Source organism: Hemiscyllium ocellatum, chromosome 22 (assembly GCF_020745735.1).
Source record: "Hemiscyllium ocellatum isolate sHemOce1 chromosome 22, sHemOce1.pat.X.cur, whole genome shotgun sequence".
Taxonomy (NCBI): domain Eukaryota; kingdom Metazoa; phylum Chordata; class Chondrichthyes; order Orectolobiformes; family Hemiscylliidae; genus Hemiscyllium; species Hemiscyllium ocellatum.
The window spans coordinates 3,257,111-3,277,705 of NC_083422.1; the positions used below are offsets into that span (position 1 = coordinate 3,257,111).

The 20,595-nt window shown below is 44.8% G+C and overlaps 1 long non-coding RNA gene across 1 annotated transcript in view; it reads right to left on the reverse strand.

Annotated features, from left to right (window-relative positions):
• The window catches only part of LOC132826192 (uncharacterized), a 54,435-nt gene extending 34,583 nt beyond the window's left edge, over positions 1–19,852 (reverse strand). Inside the window, exons 1-2 of the long non-coding RNA XR_009645862.1 lie at positions 19,789–19,852; positions 19,590–19,668 (exon numbers count right to left, since the gene is read on the reverse strand). This is a non-coding gene — a long non-coding RNA (uncharacterized LOC132826192). The remainder of the gene's footprint in view (positions 1–19,589; positions 19,669–19,788) is intronic.
• Positions 19,853–20,595: the final 743 nt, after the last annotated feature.

Below are 20,595 nucleotides of genomic sequence, written 5' to 3' on the forward strand. Positions count from 1 at the left end.
ATTGAACCCACACTGTTAGCATCGCACTATTCTGTAAACAAACAACTCAGTCAACTAAGCTAAACCAATTCACACTTTATTCTTACAGTGTGGTTAAGATACAAACAAAAGAAAGAAGAATTGGATCAACAACTCTACAGGAAAACTTAACAGAATAATAGATTATTTAACTACTAAACAGCAACTCTTCCATTATAGTAACATCCCATAAACACTCCCTTGGCAAAGGCAAATTCTGTACTACAGATTGTCTCAAAGTGATTCTGGCAGCAGGAAGAGCTGTTATTGAGAGAGGAATAACAGCTTTAATAACCAGCTTCAAGACCCCAGCAACTACTGAAGGTTAAACTAAACTCCTGGTTCTGTGGGAGCTTGACCCCACTCATTCAGGCTGCTTCTACTGTTGCAACTTTTAGAAAAAACCCAAGGCCTCACAGCTGTTTACTTCATTGGCTTGGAACAGACTACTAACCATTAAAATCATTAAAAAAAAGAAAAAATACACTTCATAAAGCCATAGTATACCATCCCTTCAATGTTCAGCTGTCCATCAGAAACGGAGCCTGAGTTTTTACCCATTGAACTGTCACTGACTGTGCCCACCCTGGGCATATTTCCTAGTTGCACGTTGCTTCCAAATGGTAAGTGATGGTAGGGAATGCAGCTCATGGTGGATACCCTCAGCATTGGGCTTGTCCTGGTCACTAGGACTCCACCCTAGTGTCTCCCTGTAATCTTTTACTTTGCATTATCTGGACAGCCCATTTCCACTGATATCACCCAATCCATGAGGATACCTACCACATAAAGCTCCATCTCCTCTATTCCCCCATGCCCCCTGAGGCCCAACATTCCAGTTGATGATGCTCACCATGGTCCTGTAAACTCTCCTTGAGAAAGCCATGAAGGTGTGTACTGCCACTAAAGGTGAAGGTAAATACCAGAGGACCACAAGGATGCTCAAGTGATGCACAAGAGATGTTTGGGTGCAGCGATCCCTCTAATTTTCTCACCAATGTATGCTTCCAAAGTTTGAGTCCAGCAGTGATCTCTAGAACTGGACGTCAATGCCGCAATTGGCATGCCAATACAATCACCATGCACCAAACATCAGAGTGGCTATGGGCACATGAACACTGGACTGGTGGTGAGTTTAACTTGAGGATCACCACAGCTCAGATAAGGGGTTTGGTTGATAAGCAGCCTGGCTCTAGGACTGCCGAAACATCAAGTCAGTATGGCAGTGCAATCAGCCTTTCAGCTCTGGCTAAAGCACCTTTGCAGTAAAAGTCAAGACACAGCAAAGGAGAGAAGGGACGCTGTGAGTATGCAGGTAGGCTCAGTGTGAGTGAGCACCAAGAGAGCAGCCCTGAGATACAGCCTGGTCCTTATGTGTGCAGTGTCCTCGTAATAGGCTTTCAATGTTAGTTGCCAGTGCACCCTGACCAAACAGCTTTAAAATATAGAAATAGATTAGAGAGGTGCTGAGAGGCGGTAGGTATCTGATGTCAGTGTCCATGGGGTACATGTGATTGGTGTTCTGGAATGTGCCCTGAGACATTGTCACCCAGTATCCAAAATGGAAGCTTGGAGGAGCAAGTAATGTCTGTCATTTGGGTAATTGTCAATGTCAGTTCTGGATCTAAAATTTTAATTATGCTTTCTCTCCATAGTTACTGCTACATCTGCTGAGTTTCTCCAGCAATTTCTGGTTTTCATTCAGATTTCCAGTATCCACAGGTGTTTGTTTTGTGATATCATTGACGTCTACCACATTATTCAAGCCTCTTTTAAGATTCCACTCATAATGTCCCAGAGGATCCAGGGGACAAGGACAGTGCGTGTGACGATCTCGAATGAAACACGCCTTTGCCCACCCATGGTGGGCGACTCGGTGGCACAGTGGTTAGCACTGCTGCCTCACAGCGCCAGAGACCCGGGTTCAATTCCCGACTCAGGCAACTGACTGTGTGGAGTTTGCACGTTCTCCCCGTGTTTGCGTGGGTTTCCTCCGGGTGCTCCGGTTTCCTCCCACAGTCCAAAGATGTGCGGGTCAGGTGAATTGGCCATGCTAAATTGCCCATAGTGTTAGGTAAAGGGGTAAATGTAGGGGAATGGTTGGGTTGCGCTTCGGCGGGTCAGTGTGGACTTGTTGGGCCGAAGGGCCTGTTTCCACACTGTAAGTAATCTAATCTAATCTAATGACTGTATGATGTCATCAGACTGGGTGAGGTTTTGTGCAGTCTGCAACATTAAGCCTTTCAGAATCATGCCCTTTTGCCTAAAACAAGACCTGGTGACTGTAGAGTAGTCTGGGATGGCCTGCCTCACTCAGATTGTGAGGCATCTGGCACTACCTGACCCTAGTAATACATGGACCTTTGCCTCCCAGGTAGCTCAACTCAGTGACAGGTATCTGTTTGTGTCATGTCATTTGAGGCTTTCTGAGGCTATCCTGGGAGATGTCAGTTCTGTAAACAGACTGGTGCACATCACCACAGCACTGGAGTGTTTCAAAATCTTTGCACCTCTTCCCCTATTGCCATGAACAAAATTCCTCTTCTCTCAGACAGGAGTGAATCAATGGAAATCTTTACCACAGAAGGCAGTTGTGGCTGGGTTGTTAAGTATGTTCAAGGCTGAGATGGACATTTTTAATCATTAAGGGAATTAAAGGTTATGGGGAAAAGGCAGGAAAGCGGAATTAATTATCAGATTTTTAAAAATTTATTTATTTTTGTGGGATGTGGGCATCACTGGCTGGTCAGCATTTATTACTAATTCCTAGTTGGCGTTGAGAAGGTGGTGGTGAGCTAACTTCTTGAAATGATGCAGTTCACCTGCTGAATGTTAACCAAGATGTCATTAGGGAAGGATTTTGACCCAGCGACAATAAGAACGGCAATAATATATTTCCACATCAGAATGGTGAGTGCCTTGGAGGAGAATTCGAAAGTGGTGGTGCTACCATGCATCTCTGTCCTTGTCCTTCTAGATCAAAGTGGTTGTGGGTTTGGAAGATGCTATCTGAGGATCTTTGGTGAATTTCTGCAGTGCATCTTGTAGATGGTACACACTGCTGCTACTTGTCAGTTGTTGAGGGACTGCATATTTGTTAATGTGGTTCCAATTAAGGGGCTGTTTTGTCCTGGATTGTGTCAAGCTTCTTGAGTATTTTTGGGCTTGCAGTCAGCCAGGCAAGTGGGGAGTATTCCATCACACTCCTGACTTGTGTCTTGTAGATAACTGTGAGGACTCAGGTGAGTTACTCACTGCAGTATTCCCAGCCCCTGACCTGCTCCTGTAGTCACTGCATTTATGTAGTGAGTCCAGTTGAGTTTCTGATCAACAACTCCCAGGATGTTGATAGTAAGGGATTCAGTGATGGTAACACCATCGAATGTCAAGAGATGGTGGTGAGATTATCTCGATGGTTATAGCGTGGTATTTGTATGGCATGAATGTTACTTGCCATTTGTCAGCCCAAGCTTGGATATTGTCCAGGTTTTGTTTCATTTGGACAAGGACTGCTTCTGTGTCTGAGGAGTCGCAAATGGGGCTGGATATTTTGCAATCATTGGTGAACTTCTCCACTTCTGACCTTATGATGGAAGGAAGGTCATTGATGAAGCAGCAGAAGATGGTTGAGCCTAGGACATTACCCTGAGGAATTCCTGCAGAGATGCCCTGGAGCTGAGATAACAAACATCCAACAACCACGACCATATTCCTTTGTATGAAGTATGACTCTAACCACTGGAGAGTATCCCCCCAATACTGATTGATTCCAGTTTTGCTCGGGCTCCATGATGCTACAATCAGCCGAATGCAACCTTGATGTTAAGGGCTGTCACTGTCGCCTCCCCGATGCCATCCAGCTCTTTTGTCCATATTTGAACTAAGGCTGTAATGAGGTCAGGGGCTGAGGGGCCCTGATGGAACCCAAACTGGGCACCACTGAGCAGGTGCTGCTTGATAACACAGTTGATGGCACCATCCATCACTTTACTGATGATTGAGAGTAGACTGATGTGGCGGTAATTGGCCAGGTTGGATTTGTCCTGTTTTTTATGCACAGGACATACATGGGCAATTTTCCACATTGTTGGGTAGATGGCAATGTTGTAACTGGAAACAGCTTGGCTAGGGGAACGGCAAGTTCTGGAGCACAAGTCTTCAGTCCTATTATCGGAATGTTTTCAGGGCCAGTAGCCTTTGAAGTATCCAGTGCCTCTAACCATTTCTTGATATCATGTGGAGTGAATTGAATTGGCTGAAGACTAGTATCTGTGATGCTGGGGACCACTGGAAAAGGCTGAGGACAATCATCCACTCACCACTTCTGGCTGAAGATTGCTGTGAAAGCTTCAGCCTTATATTCTGCACTGAGTGTGCTGGCCTCCTCCACCTTTGGAGGATGGGGATATTTGTGGACCCTCAGCCTTCAGTGAGTTGTTTAATCATCCACGACCATTCACAACTGGATGTGGCCAGACTGCAGAGCTTAGAGCTGATCCATTGGTTGTGAGGTCACTTAGCTCTGTCTATCACTTGCTGCCCATGGTGTTTGGCACGCAAGTAGTCTTGTTTCGTGGCTTCACCAGGTTGACACCTCATTTTCAGGTATGCCTAGTGCTGCTCTTGGCATGCCCTTCTGCACACTCCATTGAGCCAGGATTAATCCCATGGATTGATGGTAATGGTTGAATGGGGGATATGTTGGGTCATGAGGCAGATTGTGTTGGAGTGTATTTCTGCTGCTGTTGATTGTCCACAGAGCCTCATGGATGACCTGTTTTGAGTTGCTAGTTCTGTCTGAAATCTGTCCCACTTAGCACCATGATAGTGCCACACAACATGATGGAGGATATTCTCAATGTGAAGGCAGGATCTCATGTCCACAAGGACAGTGCGGTCGTGGCTTTTACTGATACAGTCATGGACAGATGCATCTGCAGTTGGCAGATTGGTAAGGATGAGGTCAAGTATGTTATTCCCTCTTGTTGGTTCCCTCACCACCTGCAACAGACCAAGTCTAGCAGCTGTGTCCTTTAGGATCCAACCAGCTTGATCAGTGGTACTGCTGCTGAGCCACTCTTGGTGATGGACATTGACATTCCCCACTCAGAGTACATTTTGTGCCCTTGCCAGCCTCAGTGCTTCCTCTATGTGTTGTTCAACATGGAGGAGTATTGATTCATCAGCTGAGGCAGGGCAGTACGTGAAAATCAGCAGGAGGTTTCCTTGCCATTGTTTAACCTAAAACCATGTGACTGTATGGGGTCTGGAGCCTGTATGAGGACTCCCGGAGCATCACCCTTCTGACTGTATCCCACTGTGCCACCACCTCTGTTGGGTCTGTCCTGTTGGTGAGACAGGACATATCCAAGGATGGTGAGGGGGTATCTGGAACATGCAATGATCTTATTGAACGGTGGACCAGACTTGATGGGCTGCATAGCCTACTTTTCCTTCTCTGTCTTATTGTCTTATTAACCTAATTGATGTTAATGGGAGCTAGCTGTGCACTGTTGGCTATAATATTTCACCATATAGCCACAGCAGCTACTCTTCAAAGCTATTCCATTGGCAGCAGGTCTAGAAGAGGTGATAAAGTTCCTGCCATGTATCTTTTCATGATTGCAAAGCTTTGTTCAAGGAAGGTAATGGCCTAGTGTTATTATCACTAGACTATTAAGTAGAACAAACAACAGTACGGCCCTCAATATTATGCCAGCCTTCTATCCTTGTCTAAGATCAGACTAACCTACATATCCTCCATTGTACTAACTTCCATGTGCCTATCCAAGGGTGGCTTAAATGTCTCTGATATATCTGACTCTACTACCACTGGTGGCAGTGCATTCCACACACCCACCACTCTGAGTAAAGAACCTGCCTCTGGCATCTCCCAACACCTTCCTCCAATTACCTTAAAATTATGCCCCGTCGTGATAGACATTTCCACCATGGGAGAAAGTCCCTGGCTATCCACTCTATCTTTGCCTGATAACATTCTGGGTAATCCAAGGTAGAGGACGGGAAAAATTTCTGGCAATAAGAGCTGCTCCTTTTTTTGAGGTATTTTAAGTGCTGGAGGTGATTTCCTCGAATTCCAGGAGCTGCAATTACTGTTTTATATGCTGTTGCATTGTTTTGGAACTTTGGAAAAAAAAAGTCAAAACAACAACAGTTTAAAAGGGAGAAGAGCAGACAAAGGAAGCACATGGTGAGGACAGTGCAGGGGAGAGAGAGAGACAGAGAGCGAGAGAGAGAGAAAACCTGCACAGTTACTGCCTTTGCTGTTTGAATTCGTGTATCGCTGGACATCGGAGTGCATCTGGGAAAATTAACAAACAGTGAAATTCACAACTAATCTTGGAGGAACTGTTGGGCGAATTTCATAGCAAGTTAACATAGATAAGTTAATTGTTGTTTTAAGTCTGTCCAAGAGAAAGGTTGCAGTAGTGAGTATAGTGGATTCTTTCTTGATTATATGTTTTTGGAGATAAGTCTCTTGATTAAACTTAAAATATAAGCCAATGCTATTAATTTAACCTGGGGCAGTGTTTGTAGAGGAATAAGACGGTGCTATTTTCTGGGTCTGTAGATTGTGAAGGAGCAAAAATGGCCTTTGCAGTGATATGTACTTCTACTCAGATGTGGGAGTTTAAAGAGAGTTTAAGGGTGACTGCGGATTATATCTGCCGTAAATGCTGTTGGATGCGAATCTTATCAGATCGAGTGGATCGGTTGGAGAGACAGATAGAAGCGATGAGGAATTTGCAACAGCAGCAGTATGTGATGGATGGCAGTTATAGGAAGGGGGGAAAGTCTCAGATATAGACACATAGATGGGATAACTCCAGGAAGGGTGAGAGAGATCAGCACCTAAGGCAGGAGTCTTTTGTGGATATACCCATTTCAAACAGGTATGCTATTTTGGAAAATATAGGGGGTGATGGATTCTCAGGGGAACGTAGCACGAACAGCCAAGTTTCTGGTATTGAGACTGGCTCTAATGCAATGAGGGATACGTTGGCTTCCAAGAGATCAATTGTGTTAGGGGATTCTGTAGTCAGAGGTACAGACAGATGTTTCTGTGGCCAGCAGAGAAAAAGCAGAATGGTGTGTTGTTGCCCTGGTGCCAGGATCAAGGATGTCTCAGAGAGGGTGCAGAATGTTCTCACGGGGGAGAGGGGCCAACAGGAGGTCATTGTTCACATTGGAACCAACAACATTGGAAGGGAAAAAGTTGAGACTCTGAAGGGAGATTACAGAGAGTTAGGCAGAAATTTAAAAAGGAGGTCCTCAAGGGTAGTAGTATCTGGATTACTCCCAGTGCCATGAGCTAGTGAGGGCAGGAATAGGAGGATAGAGCAGATGAATGTATGACTGAGGAGCTGGTGTATGGGAGAAGGATTCACATTTTTGGATCATTGGAATCTCTTTTGGGGTAGAAGTGACCTATACAAGAAGGATGGATTGCATCTAAATTGGAAGGGGACGGTGGCACAGTGGCACAGTGGTTAGCACTGCTGCCTCACAGCGCCTGAAGACCCGGGTTCAATTCCCGACTCAGGCGACTGACTGTGTGGAGTTTGCACGTTCTCCCCGTGTCTGCGTGGGTTTCCTCCGGGTGCTCCGGTTTCCTCCCACAGTCCAAAGATGTGCGGGTCAGGTGAATTGGCCATGCTAAATTGCCCATAGTGTTAGGTAAGGGGTAATGTAGGGGTATGGGTGGGTTTCGCTTCGGCGGGTCGGTGTGGACTTGTTGGGCCGAAGGGCCTGTTTCCACACTGTAAGTCTAATCTAATCTAATATACTGGCAGGGAGATTTGCTAGAACTGCTTGGAAGGATTTAAACTAGTAAGGTGGTGGGGGGGGTTGGGAACCCAGGGAGAGAGCAAGGAAAGAGATCGATCTGAGACGGGAACAGCTGAGAACAGAAGTGAGTCAAACAGTCAGGGCAGGCAGGGACAAGGAAGGACTAATAAATTAAACTGCATTTATTTTAATGCAAGGGGCCTAACAGGGAAGGCAGATGAACTTAGGGCATGGTTAGGAACATGGGACTGGGATATCATAGCAATTACGGAAACATGGCTCAAAGATGGGCAGGACTGGCAGCTTAATGTTCCAGGATACAAATGCTACAGGAAGGATAGAAAGGGAGGCAAGAGAGGAGGGGGAGTGGCATTTTTGATAAGGGATAGCATTACAGCTGTGCTGAGGGAGGATATTCCCTGAAATAGGGAATTTATTTGGGTGGAACTGAGAAATAAGAAAGGGATGATCACTTTATTGGGATTGTATTATAGACTCCCCAATTGTCAGAGGGAAATTGAGAAACAAACTTGTAAGGAGATCTCAGCTATCTGTAAGAATAATAGGGTAGTTATGGTAGGGGATTTTAACTTTCCAAACATCGACTGGACTGCCATAGCATTAAGGGCTAAGATGGAGAGGAATTTATTAAGTGTGTACAAGACAATTTTTTGATTCAGTATGTGGATGTACCTACTAGAGAAGGTGCAAAACTTGATCTACTCTTGGAAAATAAGGCAGGGCAGGTGACTGAGGTGACAGTGGGGGAGCACTTTGGGGCCAGCGACCATAATTCTATTAGATTTAAAATAGTGATGGAAAAGGATAGATCAGATCTAAAAGTTGAAGTTCTAAATTGGAGAAAGGCCAATTTTGACGGTATTAGGCAAGAACTTTCAAAAGCTGATTGGAGGCAGATGTTCGCAGGTAAAGGGATGGCTGGAAAATGGGAAGCCTTCAGAATGAGATAATAAGAATCCAAAGAAAGTATACTCCTGGCAGGGTGAAAGGAAAGGTTGGTAGGTATAGGGAATTCTCGATGAATAAAGTAATTGAGGGTTTGGTTAAGAAAAAGAAGAAGCAGATGTAAGGTATAGACAGGATAGATCGAGTGAATCCTTAGAAGAGTATAAAGAAAGGAGGAGTATACTTAAGAGGGAAATCAGGAGGGCAAAACGGGGACATGAGATAGCATTGGCAAATAGAATTAAGGAGAATTCAAAGGGTTTTTACAAATATATTAAGGTCAAAATTGTAACTAGGGAGAGAATAGAGCCCCTCAAAGATCAGCAAGGCGGACTTTGTGTGGAGCCACAGAAAATGGGGGAGATACTCGTGGGTGGCATGGTGGCACAGTGGTTAGCACTGCTGCCTCACAGCGCCTGAGACCTGGGTTCAATTCCCGACTCAGGCAACTGACTGTGTGGAGTTTGCACGTTCTCCCCGTGTCTGCGTGGGTTTCCTCCGGGTGCTCCGGTCTCCTCCCACAGTCACAAAGATGTGCGGGTCAGGTGAATTGGCCATGCTAAATTGCCTGTAGTGTTAGGTAAGGGGTAAATGTAGGGGTATGGGTGGGTTGCGCTTCGGCGGGTCGGTGTGGACTTGTTGGGCCGGAGGGCCTGTTTCCACACTGTAAGTAATCTAATCTAAATTAATATTTTGCATCAATATTTACTGTGGAAAAGGGTATGGAAGACATAGACTGGAGGGAAATAAATGGTGACATCTTGCAAAATGTCCAGATTACAGAGGAGGAAGTGCTGAATGTCTTGAAACGGTTAAAAGTAGATAAATCCCCAGGACCTGAACAGATGTATCCGAGAACTCTGTGGGAAGCTAGAGAAGTGATTGCTGGGACTCTTGCTGAGATACTTGTATCATCGATAGTCACAGGTGAGGTGCCGGAAGACTGGAGGTTGGCAAATGTGGTGCCACTGTTTAAGAAGGGCGGTAAAGACAAGCCAGGGAACTATAGACCAGTGAGCCTGACCTCGGTGGTGGGGAAGTTGTTGGAGGGAATCCTGAGGGACAAGACGCACATGTATTTGGAAAGGCGAGGACTGATTCGGGATAGTCAACATGGCTTTGTGCGGGGGAAATCATGTCTCAAACTTGATTGAGTTTTTTGAAGAAGTAACAAAGAAGATTGATGAGAGCAGAGCAGTAGATGTGATCTATATGGACTTCAGTAAGGCGTTCAACAAGGTTCCCCATGGGAGACTGATTAGCAATGTTAGATCTCATGGAATACAGGGAGAACTAGCCATTTGGATACAGTACTGGCTCAAAGGTAGAAGACAGAGGGTGGTGGTGGAGGGTTGATTTTCAGACTGGAGGCCTGTGACCAGTGGAGTGCCACAAGGATTGGTGCTGGGTGCTCTACTTTTTGTCATTTACATAAATGATTTGGATGCTAGCATAAGAGGTACATTTAGTAAGTTTGCATATGACACCAACATTGGAGGTGTAGTGAATGGCGAAGAGGGTTACCTCAGATTATAACAGGATCTTGATCAGATGGGCCGATGGGCCGAGAAGTGGCAGGTGGAGTTCAATTCAGATAAATGCGAGGTGCTGCATTTTGGGAAAGCAAATCTTAGCAGGCGTTATACATTTAATGATAAGATCCTAGGGAGTGTTGCTGAACGAAGAAACCTTGGAATGCAGGTTCATAGCTCCTTGAAAATGGAGTCGGAGGTAGATAGGATAGTGAAGGCAGTGTTTGGTATGCTTTCTTCTATTGGTCAGAGTATTGAGTACAGGAGCTGGGAGGTCATGTTGCGGCTGTACAGGACATTGGTTAGGCCACTGTTGGAATATTGCGTGCAATTCTGGTCTCCTTCCTATCGGAAAGATGTTGTGAAACTTGAAAGGGTTCAGAAAAGATTTACAAGGAGGTTGCCAGGGTTGGAGGATTTGAGCTATAGGGAGAGGCTGAACAGGATGGGGCAGATTTCCTTGGAGGTCAGAGGCTGAGAGGTGACCTTACAAAATTATGAGAGGCATGGATAGGATAAATAGACAAAGTCTTTTCCCTGGGGTCGGGGAGTCCAGAACTAGAGGGACCTAAGGGGCAATATTTTCATGCAGAGGGTGGTACGTGTATGGAATGAGCTGCCAGAGGAAGTGGTGGAGGTTGGTACAATTGCAACATTTAAAAGGCATCTGAATGGGTATATGAATAGGAAAGGTTTGGAAGGATATGGGCCAAGTGGGACTAGATTGGGTTGGGATATCTGGTCGGCATGGATGGGTTGAACCGAAGGGTCTGTTTCCATGCTGAACATCTCTATGACTCCATGACTCTAATTGATTCCTGCAGAACACCACTGGTCACCGAGCTCCAGACTGAATACTTTTCATCTATCACCATGCTCTGTCTTCTATAGGCCAGCCAATTCTGCATCCAGACAGTCAGGTTTCCCTCTATCCCATGCTCCTTACTTTCTGAATGAGCCTACCATGGGAAACCTTATCAAATGCCTTGCTAAAATCCATGTACATCACATCTACTCCTCTACTTTCATCAATGTGTTTTGTCACATCCACAAAAAATTCAATAAGCTTTGTGAGACATGACTTGCCCCTTACAAAGCCATGCTGACTATCTCTAATCAAAGTATGGTTTTCCAAGTAATCATAAATCCTGTATCTCAGAATCCCCTCCAATACTTTGCCCACCACAGATGTAAGGCCGACTGGATTGTCCTTATTCCCTTTCTTGAACAAGGGAATAATATTTGTCACCCTCCAATCATCTGGTACTACTACTCCAGTGGACAGTAAGGATACAAAGATCATCATCAAAAGTATAGCAATCTCTTCCCTCACTTCCTCTGGTAAACTTAGATATAGCACATCTGGCCCAGGGGATTTATCTACCCTTATGTTGTACAATATTTTCAGTACATCCTCCTTTCTAACATTAACCTGTTCTAGTGTATCAGTCTGTTTCATGCTGTCCTCAGAACATCAAGGTCCCTCTCAGTAGTGAATACTAAAGTAAAGTATTCATTAAGAACCTCCGCTACTTCCTCTGATTCCAGGTGCGAGTTCCCTCCAATCCCCCGATTGGCCCTGCCCTCACTCTTGCCATCCTCTTGTTCCTCATATTAGTATAGAACGCCTTAAGGTTTTCCTTAATCCTACCCGCTAAAGCCTTTTCATGTCCCCTTCAAGCTCTCCTATGTCCATTCTTCAGTTCCTTCCTGGCTACCTTGTAATCCTCTGCCTTCCTTGTCTTCTCAACCTTAAGTCAGCTTCCTTCTTCCTCTTGACTAGATGTTCCACATCCCTTGTCACCCAATGTTCTTTCAACCTACCACCCCTTCCTTGCCTCAGTGGGACAAACTGTCCAGTACCTTCAGCAGGTGCTTCCTAAACAATCTCCACATTTCTGTTCTGCATTTCCCTGAGAACATCTGTTCCCAATCTAGGCACCCCAGTTCCTGCCTCATAGTATTGTAATTCCCTCTCCTCCAATTAAATGCTTTGCCATACCATCTGCTCCTATCCTTCTCCATGAATATAGTAAAGGTTTGGAGTTGCGATCACAATCACCAAAATGTTCTCCTACCGAGAGATCTGATACCTGGCATAGTTTGTTGCCAAGCACCAAATCCAATATGGCCTCCTCTAATGTTGGCCTATCTACATATTGCATCAGGAACCCTTCCTGGACACATCTGACAAAGTGCTCCATCCAAACTATTTGAACTAGACAGGTTCAAATCAATATTAGCGAAGTTAATGTCACCATGGCAACAACCCTGTTACTTTTATACATTTTCAAAATCAGCCTCCCAATCTGCTCCTCTGTGTATCTGTTGTTATTGGGGGGCCTGTAGAAAACTCCCATTAAAGTGACTGCTCCTTTCCTGTTTCTGACTTCCAACCATACTGTCTCTGTAGACAGATGATCTCCTTTTCTGCAGCTGTGATACTATCCCTGATTAACAATGCCACTCCTCCACCTCTTTTACATTCCCCCCTATTAATCCAGAAACTCAATTAATGTTCTGGGGACTCAGGTTCAAATCCCGCCTTGGTAGATGTGGAACTTCAATCAAGTTTTTCAAAAATCTGGAATTAAGAATCTACTGATGCCCATGAAATCATTGTCATTTTTTGGAAAATGCATCTAGTTCACTAACGTCTACAGGGAAGGAAATCTGCCATCTTCACCTGGTCTGGCCTGCATGTGACTCCAGACCCGAGTAATGTGGTTGACTCTCCATTGCCCTCTGAAATGGCCTAACAAGCTGTTCAATTGTATGAATCACAACAAAGTTTGAAAGAAATGAAACTGGACAGATCACCTGGTATCGACCTCAACACCAGAAAAGACAATGGCAGATAATGCCCTGTGGACTCTGCAGAGTCCTCCTTACTAACATCTGGGGGCTAGTGCCAAAATTGCAAGAGCTGTCTCACAGACTAGTCAACAACAGCCTGACATGGCCATACTCAGAGAATCATACCTTACAGACAATGTCCCAGGCACCATCATCACCATTCCTGGATATGTCCTGTCCCATCGGCAGGACAGACCCAGCAGAGGGGGCAGCACAGTGGTATACAGTCGAGGGTGAGTTGCCTAAAAGACCGGGCATCCATAAGATGCTGTGGGCCACCAACGGCAGCAGAACTGTATTCCTATACAATCTGCCACCTAATGGCCTGGCATATCCTCCATTCAGCCATTACCATCAAGCCAGGGGTTCAGGCCTGGTTCAATGGAGAGTGCAGGAGGGCATGGCGGGCACAGCATCAACATACCTGAGGATGAGGTGTCAACCTGGTGAAGCCACCAAGCAGGACTACCTGCACACCAAACAGCATGAGCAGCAAGTGATAGACAGAACTAAGCGATACCACAACAATGGATCAGATCTAAGCTCTGCAGTCCTGTCACATCCAGTCTGACTGGTGGTGGATGATCAAACAACTCACTGGAGGAGGAGGCTCTGTAAATATTCTCATCCTCAATGATGGATGACCCCAGCACACTCCGTGCAAAATATAAAGCTGAAGTGTTCAGAGTAATCTTCAGCCAGAAGTGGTGGGTGGATAATCCATCTCGGCCTTCTCCAGTGGTTCCCAGCATCACATATACCAGTCTTCAGCCAATTCTATTCACTCCACATGATATCAAGAAATGGTTGGAGGCACTGGATACTACAAAGGTTCCTGGCTCTGGAAACATTCAGGCAATAGGACTGAAGAAATGTGCTCCAGAATTTGCCGCTCTCCTAACCAAGCTGTTCCAGTACAGTTACAACACTGCTATCTACTCAACAATGTGGAAAATTCCCCAGGTATGTCCTGCACATAAAAAGCAGGACAATCCAATTCAGCCAATTACCATTGCATCAGTCTACTCTCAATCATTAGTAAAGTGATGGAAGGTGTCATCAACAGTGCTATCGAGCAGCACCTGTTCAGCAATAACCTGCTCAGTGACGCCCAGTTTGGGTTACACCAGGACCTCTCAGCTCCTGGCCTCATTACAGCCTTGGTTCAAACATAGACAAAACAGCTGGATTCCAGAGGTGAGGTGAGAGTGACAGCCCTTGATATCAAGGTTGCATTTGATGGAGTGTGGCATCAAGGAGCCCAAGCAAAACTGGAATCAATGGGTATTAGAGGCAATCTCTCCACTGGTTGGAGTCATACCTGACAAAAGGAAGCTGGCTATGGTTGTTGAAGGTCAGTCATCTCAACTCCATGACATCACTGCAGGAGTCCCTCAGGGTAGTGTCCTAGGCCCAACATCTTCAGCTCCTTCATCAATGACCTTCCCTCCATCATAAGGTCAGACATGGAGATGTCTGCACAATGTTCAGCACCATTTTCGACTCCTCAGATACTGAAGCAGTCCATGTTAAAATATAGCAAGATTTGGACAATATCCAGGCTTGGGCTGACAAGTGGTAAGTAACATTTGTGCCACACAAATGCCAGGCTAAGACCATCACCAATAAGAGACAATCTAATCACCACCTCTTGACATTCAGTAGTGTTACCATCACTGAATTCCCCCAGTATTAACATTCTGGGGGTTATCGTTGACCAGGAACTTAACTGGACTTGCCACATAAACACAGTAAATGAAGAGCACATCAGGGGCTAGGAATTTGGCAGCAAATAACTCACCTCCTGACTCCCCAAAGCCGGTTTACCATCGACAAGGCTCAAGTCAGGAGAGTGAGGAAAACTCCCCACTTGCCTGGATGAGTGCAGCCCTAACAACTCTCAAGAAGATTGACACCATCCAGAACAAAAAAGCCCACTTGATTGGCACTACTTCCACAGGCATGCACTCCCTCCACTTCTGACACTCAGTAGCAGCAGTGTGTACTATCTACAAGATGCACTGCAGAAATTCATCAAGCATTTCCATCTGGAAAGACAAGGGCAGCAGCACCACCACCTTCAACTTCTTCCCCCAAGCCACCCACCATCCTCACTTGGAAATATATTGCCGTTCCTTCACTGTCACTGGGTCAAAATCCTGGAATTCCCTCCCTAATGGCATTATGGGACAAACCACAGCAGGTGGACTGCAGCGGTTCAAGAAAGCAGCTCACCATCATCTCCTCAAGGGCAACTAGGGACAGGCAATAAATGCTGGCCAACTCACATCCCACAAAAAATGAATACATTTTTCAAAAATGGACATGGTATCCTTCAAAATATAAGGTTTAATTGAACGTAATACCTCTGGTGTAGAGTCATTGCTTACTCAGAGTGCTTGAAATATCAGGCCTCAGTGGAACAAGCAGTACGATATCTTATTTGCTGCCAGGTGATCTGGGGACCACTGAAGATGACCAAACCAGAAATTCCAGGTTGGAGACAGTCCTTTGACCCACTGTAAAGGAAAACCCAGTAAAACATACAAATGACTCATGCAAGCCTGCCCCAACTTGTGTACATCAAATGGAGCTCCAGTACAATCAGTACATATGTCAGTTACTGAACTCTTACTGGTTTTTATCCCCCTAGGCAGCCAGTACCTATTGGTGTTTCTCACCATTTGGGCTATATATATACTCCGGATGCTCATCTTGATTAGGAAGGGTTTAGAGGGATATGGGTCAAGTACTGAAAAATGAGACTAGATTATGTTAGTCTGGTCAGCATGGACAAGTTGGATCGAAGGGTCGGTTTCCGTGCTCTACATCTCTATGAGTCTATGACTCTAAGTGCTCCTATACACAACTTAATATTTTTTTCCTATCGCCAAATCACCCATCGTATTTTTTTCATCTATCAACCCCCACCAATATATCACCCTTGTTTCCAATTAGTAATTCATGTGCAAATCCTGTTAAGGACAATTGAAACCATCAAAGGCGAGGGAGAGGTAGGGAGAGCGGGAAGGGATTAAATCAGAATTGACATGGAAGGGGCATGCATCCCTTTTATTCCACACCGACTTTCTTTCATTGCTCCCACCTGGTTAGATGGACACAGTTATTAGGCAATGAATGGAGAGCACTCTATTTTGTGGCAGCTATTTGCAGAGAGCTGCTCTTTATCTGGCAAATATTCAGCACAGATGTTTCCTTGTGTGCTTGAGGTCTATTGCGGTTGATTTTCCCACTGTTAGAGTTAGTGGAAAGTTAAAAATCACACAACACCAGGTTATAGTCCAATAGGTTTAATTGGAAGCACTAGCTTTTGGAGTGCTACTCCGTTATCTCACTCTGTTATCTCACTTTTTAAGATTAGAATCAGTCTAAACATTATGGCAAAGACAGAGAACGTAAGGGGCTAATGCCTTCAACATATTGTCTAGCTAACACCAATTGTTACAGTTAACCTGAGAATGTAACTTTTAAAAAAATGTTTTGTGATTTACACATGAAAGAAGTGAAACTATCATGGTATTTGGACAGATGAAAAACTCAACAAACAATCAAGGTATTTTTCAATGTATAATTTCAGTTAGATCACACTGTAAACGTTTGCTATAACTTCTGTGTCTTACAATTGTGTCCTCCCCAACCACCTGATGAAGGAGCGACGCTCTGAAAGCTAGAGCTTCCAATTAAACCGGTTGGACTATAACCTGGTGTTGTATGATTTTTAACTTTGTACACCCCAGTCCAACACCGGCATCTCCAAATCAGAGTCAGTGGAATGTTCATTCTCTCAATGTCAGGTTAAAACTGCCCCTTTCTTAATCATGTGACTCTGACATCATTATCACACAGGCCCCCGACATTAGTCACAAGACTCAACCATGGCTAGCATTGCTACAGATAACTAAGTCCAGATGTACCTTCATTTTCATCTGTTTAAATGCTTTCAGGTTCTGTCCAACCAGGTTTTCACAACACAGCCTTTAATATACTTGATCACTTCATTCCCCTCTAATGCCTCTTACACCATAAGACATAGAAGCAGAAATTAGGGCATTCAGCCCATCGAGTCTGCTCCACCATTCAATCGTGGCTGATAGGTTTCTCAACCCTATTCTCCCACTTTCTCCCTGTGACCCTTGATCCCCACGAACCTATCTATCTCAATCATAAATATAGAATCATAGAATCCCAAAGTGTGGAAACAGGCCAGTTGACCCAACAAGTCCACATTAACCCTGTGAAGAGTAACCCATCCAGACCCATTCCCCTCCCTATTACTCTACATTTACCCCTGATTAATGCACTTATCTAACCTACACATCCCTGAACATTATAAGTAATTTAACATGGTCCAATTCGCCCGGAGGAAACCCATACAGATACAGGGAGAATGTGCAAACTCCACACAGACAGTCATCCGAGGCTAGAATCGAACCCGAGTCCCTGGTGCTGTGAGACAGCAGTGCTAACCTCTGAGCCACTGTGCTGCCATGACCTGGCCTCAATGACCTGACCACCACAGCCTTCCCTTGGCCAGCTGAGTCGGACTGCCCCCACTTGAATCTAGTCTTATCTAAGCAATCATAGCGAATCTCTGAACGATGGTGATTGGTTGTGAAGACTATACAGGGAACCATGGTGTTGTTGGGGCAACACAGGACCAAAGGCAAGGAGACACAGATGGTGAGAATGAGCTCCTCAAACTCTGGTGTCAGTACAGTCTGTCAGGTCATAGTGTCTCAACTGCTTCTTAATACACGGCCCTTACACACATACAACAGAAAGTAAGTCTAAAGACTTTCCACAAAGTCCTGACCCTACTTCCTCTGCCATTCTCTCTTTTTCTGCACCATCTCACATTATCAGATCAAAGTAAAAATGGAGTGCTGGCAGACTGCTAGATAGAGTGACTGTTGTGTTGGTGCCAGACAGTAAGGCTGGACATTGGGAACTTTTGTTGTACTCACTGAGTGGCCACAGCATCGAGTGGCATGGTGGCAGTGGGGAGTGATTCTTCACTGGCACCTCAAGAAGATGCTGGAGGATAAACAGTTTCAGTGGAAGGCAGCAGCAGTTTTAGAATGTAAGCTGTTCAGGGATTGCCTGGTCACCCATCCAAATACTGGGGGCCAATGTGGGCAAACCACCAACTCAGTAACACTTGTAGTTCGTCATCTGGAAAGTTGTCATTGTTTCTGATGGAACTATTCCACTGTAAAATGTGGTGCTGACATGTAGGTCTTCCCAACAGACTTTCCTAACAGTGATATATCACTGTCGACATGAATTGGACCCTGATTGTTTAATTGTTATTTAGTTAATAATTCTTGAAATCTCTGCAGTTATTAAATTGCAAATTGGCAGAAGGATTATCATGTGTTAAACTAGACCTAATCTGGAAATACCTTGATGTAGATGCTTTTTGAGTTCAATGGAGATTCATCAGTTTGACAACGCCTCAAGATTCACATAACATCAACTCTGATGTTATAGCCCTGGCTAATCCATTTATTTTGCTTTGATCCTCCTCCCTTCCACTCTTCCCAGCCACCAACCAGATTCATTCCTCCCATTGACCAACCAGGTCATACTGTCTGCCTGTCTTCACCTATTCCCACTTCACCACCCTGACCCCACTACCCGCTTTATCTGCAGCTCCCCTTACACCCACCTCCAGTCTTGAAGAAGAGTTACACCCAAAACATTGACTTCTCCACCTCCTGATGTTGTTTGGCTTGCTGTGTTCTCCTAGCCTCCTACTTGTCTATTTTAACACACTACTGAGTCACTTAAACTGTTTTAATCACAACGCTTTAGAAGTGGCGTCAGTAATGGCGTTTTAAATAGTGAATTACCTCGGTAGCAGCCAGCGACTGCTCAAGTGAAATAAAAATCATTAAGAAGGGAGGCCAGAAATACAGACACAGCAACTGAAATAAACAGGGCATCAAAATTGGCTAAAAAGCAATATATGCTGGGAATGCCTTAGCCAAGATAGATGTAATAGACAATTCTGCATAGGGGCAAGTCCTTGCAAGATCCAAGCCCAGACAACTGAAACCAGAGAGGCACCAGGACACATCAGGAAGTGTGAAAGGGCAATTCAACCCTTCCTGACAAACAAACAACACGAGATGGGGAAGCTTCACTAAGACAAAAGACCAGCTGTATATTCTGGGATAAAACAAGACATCAATCCTCCCCAAGAGCAGACAGATCAAAGGGGTTGCCTTTAAGCAATGACAGCCATTAACAGCATTTCAAGGTGATAAAGTCAATGAATTCAATACCTCTGATTGGTCAAGTCCTCGGAAAGTTCTGGAAGCTAACCAGAAGGGTATAAGAACACAGTCTGGCAGGATTCAGGGGTACTCCCACGCTCCAACCTACCTGGAGGCACATTGAGATACTGCAGTGATCAGAACAACTTGCCCTCCGACCAGAGACCAGACACAGAGAGAGAGTCAACCTGTGAAGAGATGAAGGTACTGAGCAATTCAACAGATCAACAAAGTGACGAGTATCTGGGAAGTATTTCAAGTTTCTAAAGAATCGGACAGTTACCAATAGTGTAAAATTTAAATCTTACCCTTTGTTGCCTTCAAATAAAGTTTGAACTGTTCATTGACTGCACACTCAACCTGTGTAGTCCTTTCCTGATATATGCCAAGGTGCCTAGGTAAATTAATATCGTGTACACTGGTCGAGGAGTCTGCAGGGTCTTAGAGATACCCTGCTCAAAACAACACTTCACTACAATACTTTAATGTAATTTATTAAAGTTGAAGATATTCAAATGCAGTACCTGATTCACGCACATCATAGCCAGAGGTGACCTGAAAATGTACTTGCACTGTTCCCTTTAAAATGAATGCAGGTTTATTCCAAAAAGACAGTGACCATGAAAGTTGATGTTTCCACAATTCCAGAACTCAGCTCTGGAAACAATAATGGATGATTGATTTTTGACCGTTACTTTTGATGCAGGCAGCACAAAATAGTACACAAACACCCTGCTGCCTGCTTTGTAATATTATATTAGTACAGTACACAACACTCCCACAGCCTGCAGATTTCTCATCTACAGTATTGTGTTAGTGCACAAAACCTCTGCTGTCTGTTGATTTGTGATACTGTAACAGCACACAACCTCCTAAGCCTGCTTTTAAATGTCATGCCCGAAACGTCGATTCTCCTGCTCCTTGGATGCTGCCTGGCCTGCTGCGCCTTTCCAGCAACACACTTTCAGCTCTGCTTTTAAATGTTGTAATGGGACATAAACCTTGTGTGCAGTGAATTGGGCAGCCCACCATACAGACCAATCCATGCGCCTGCATCAACACCAGCATCGCTCTGGAAATGGGGAACACAATGTGCTGTTCAGTTGCTGAAGAAT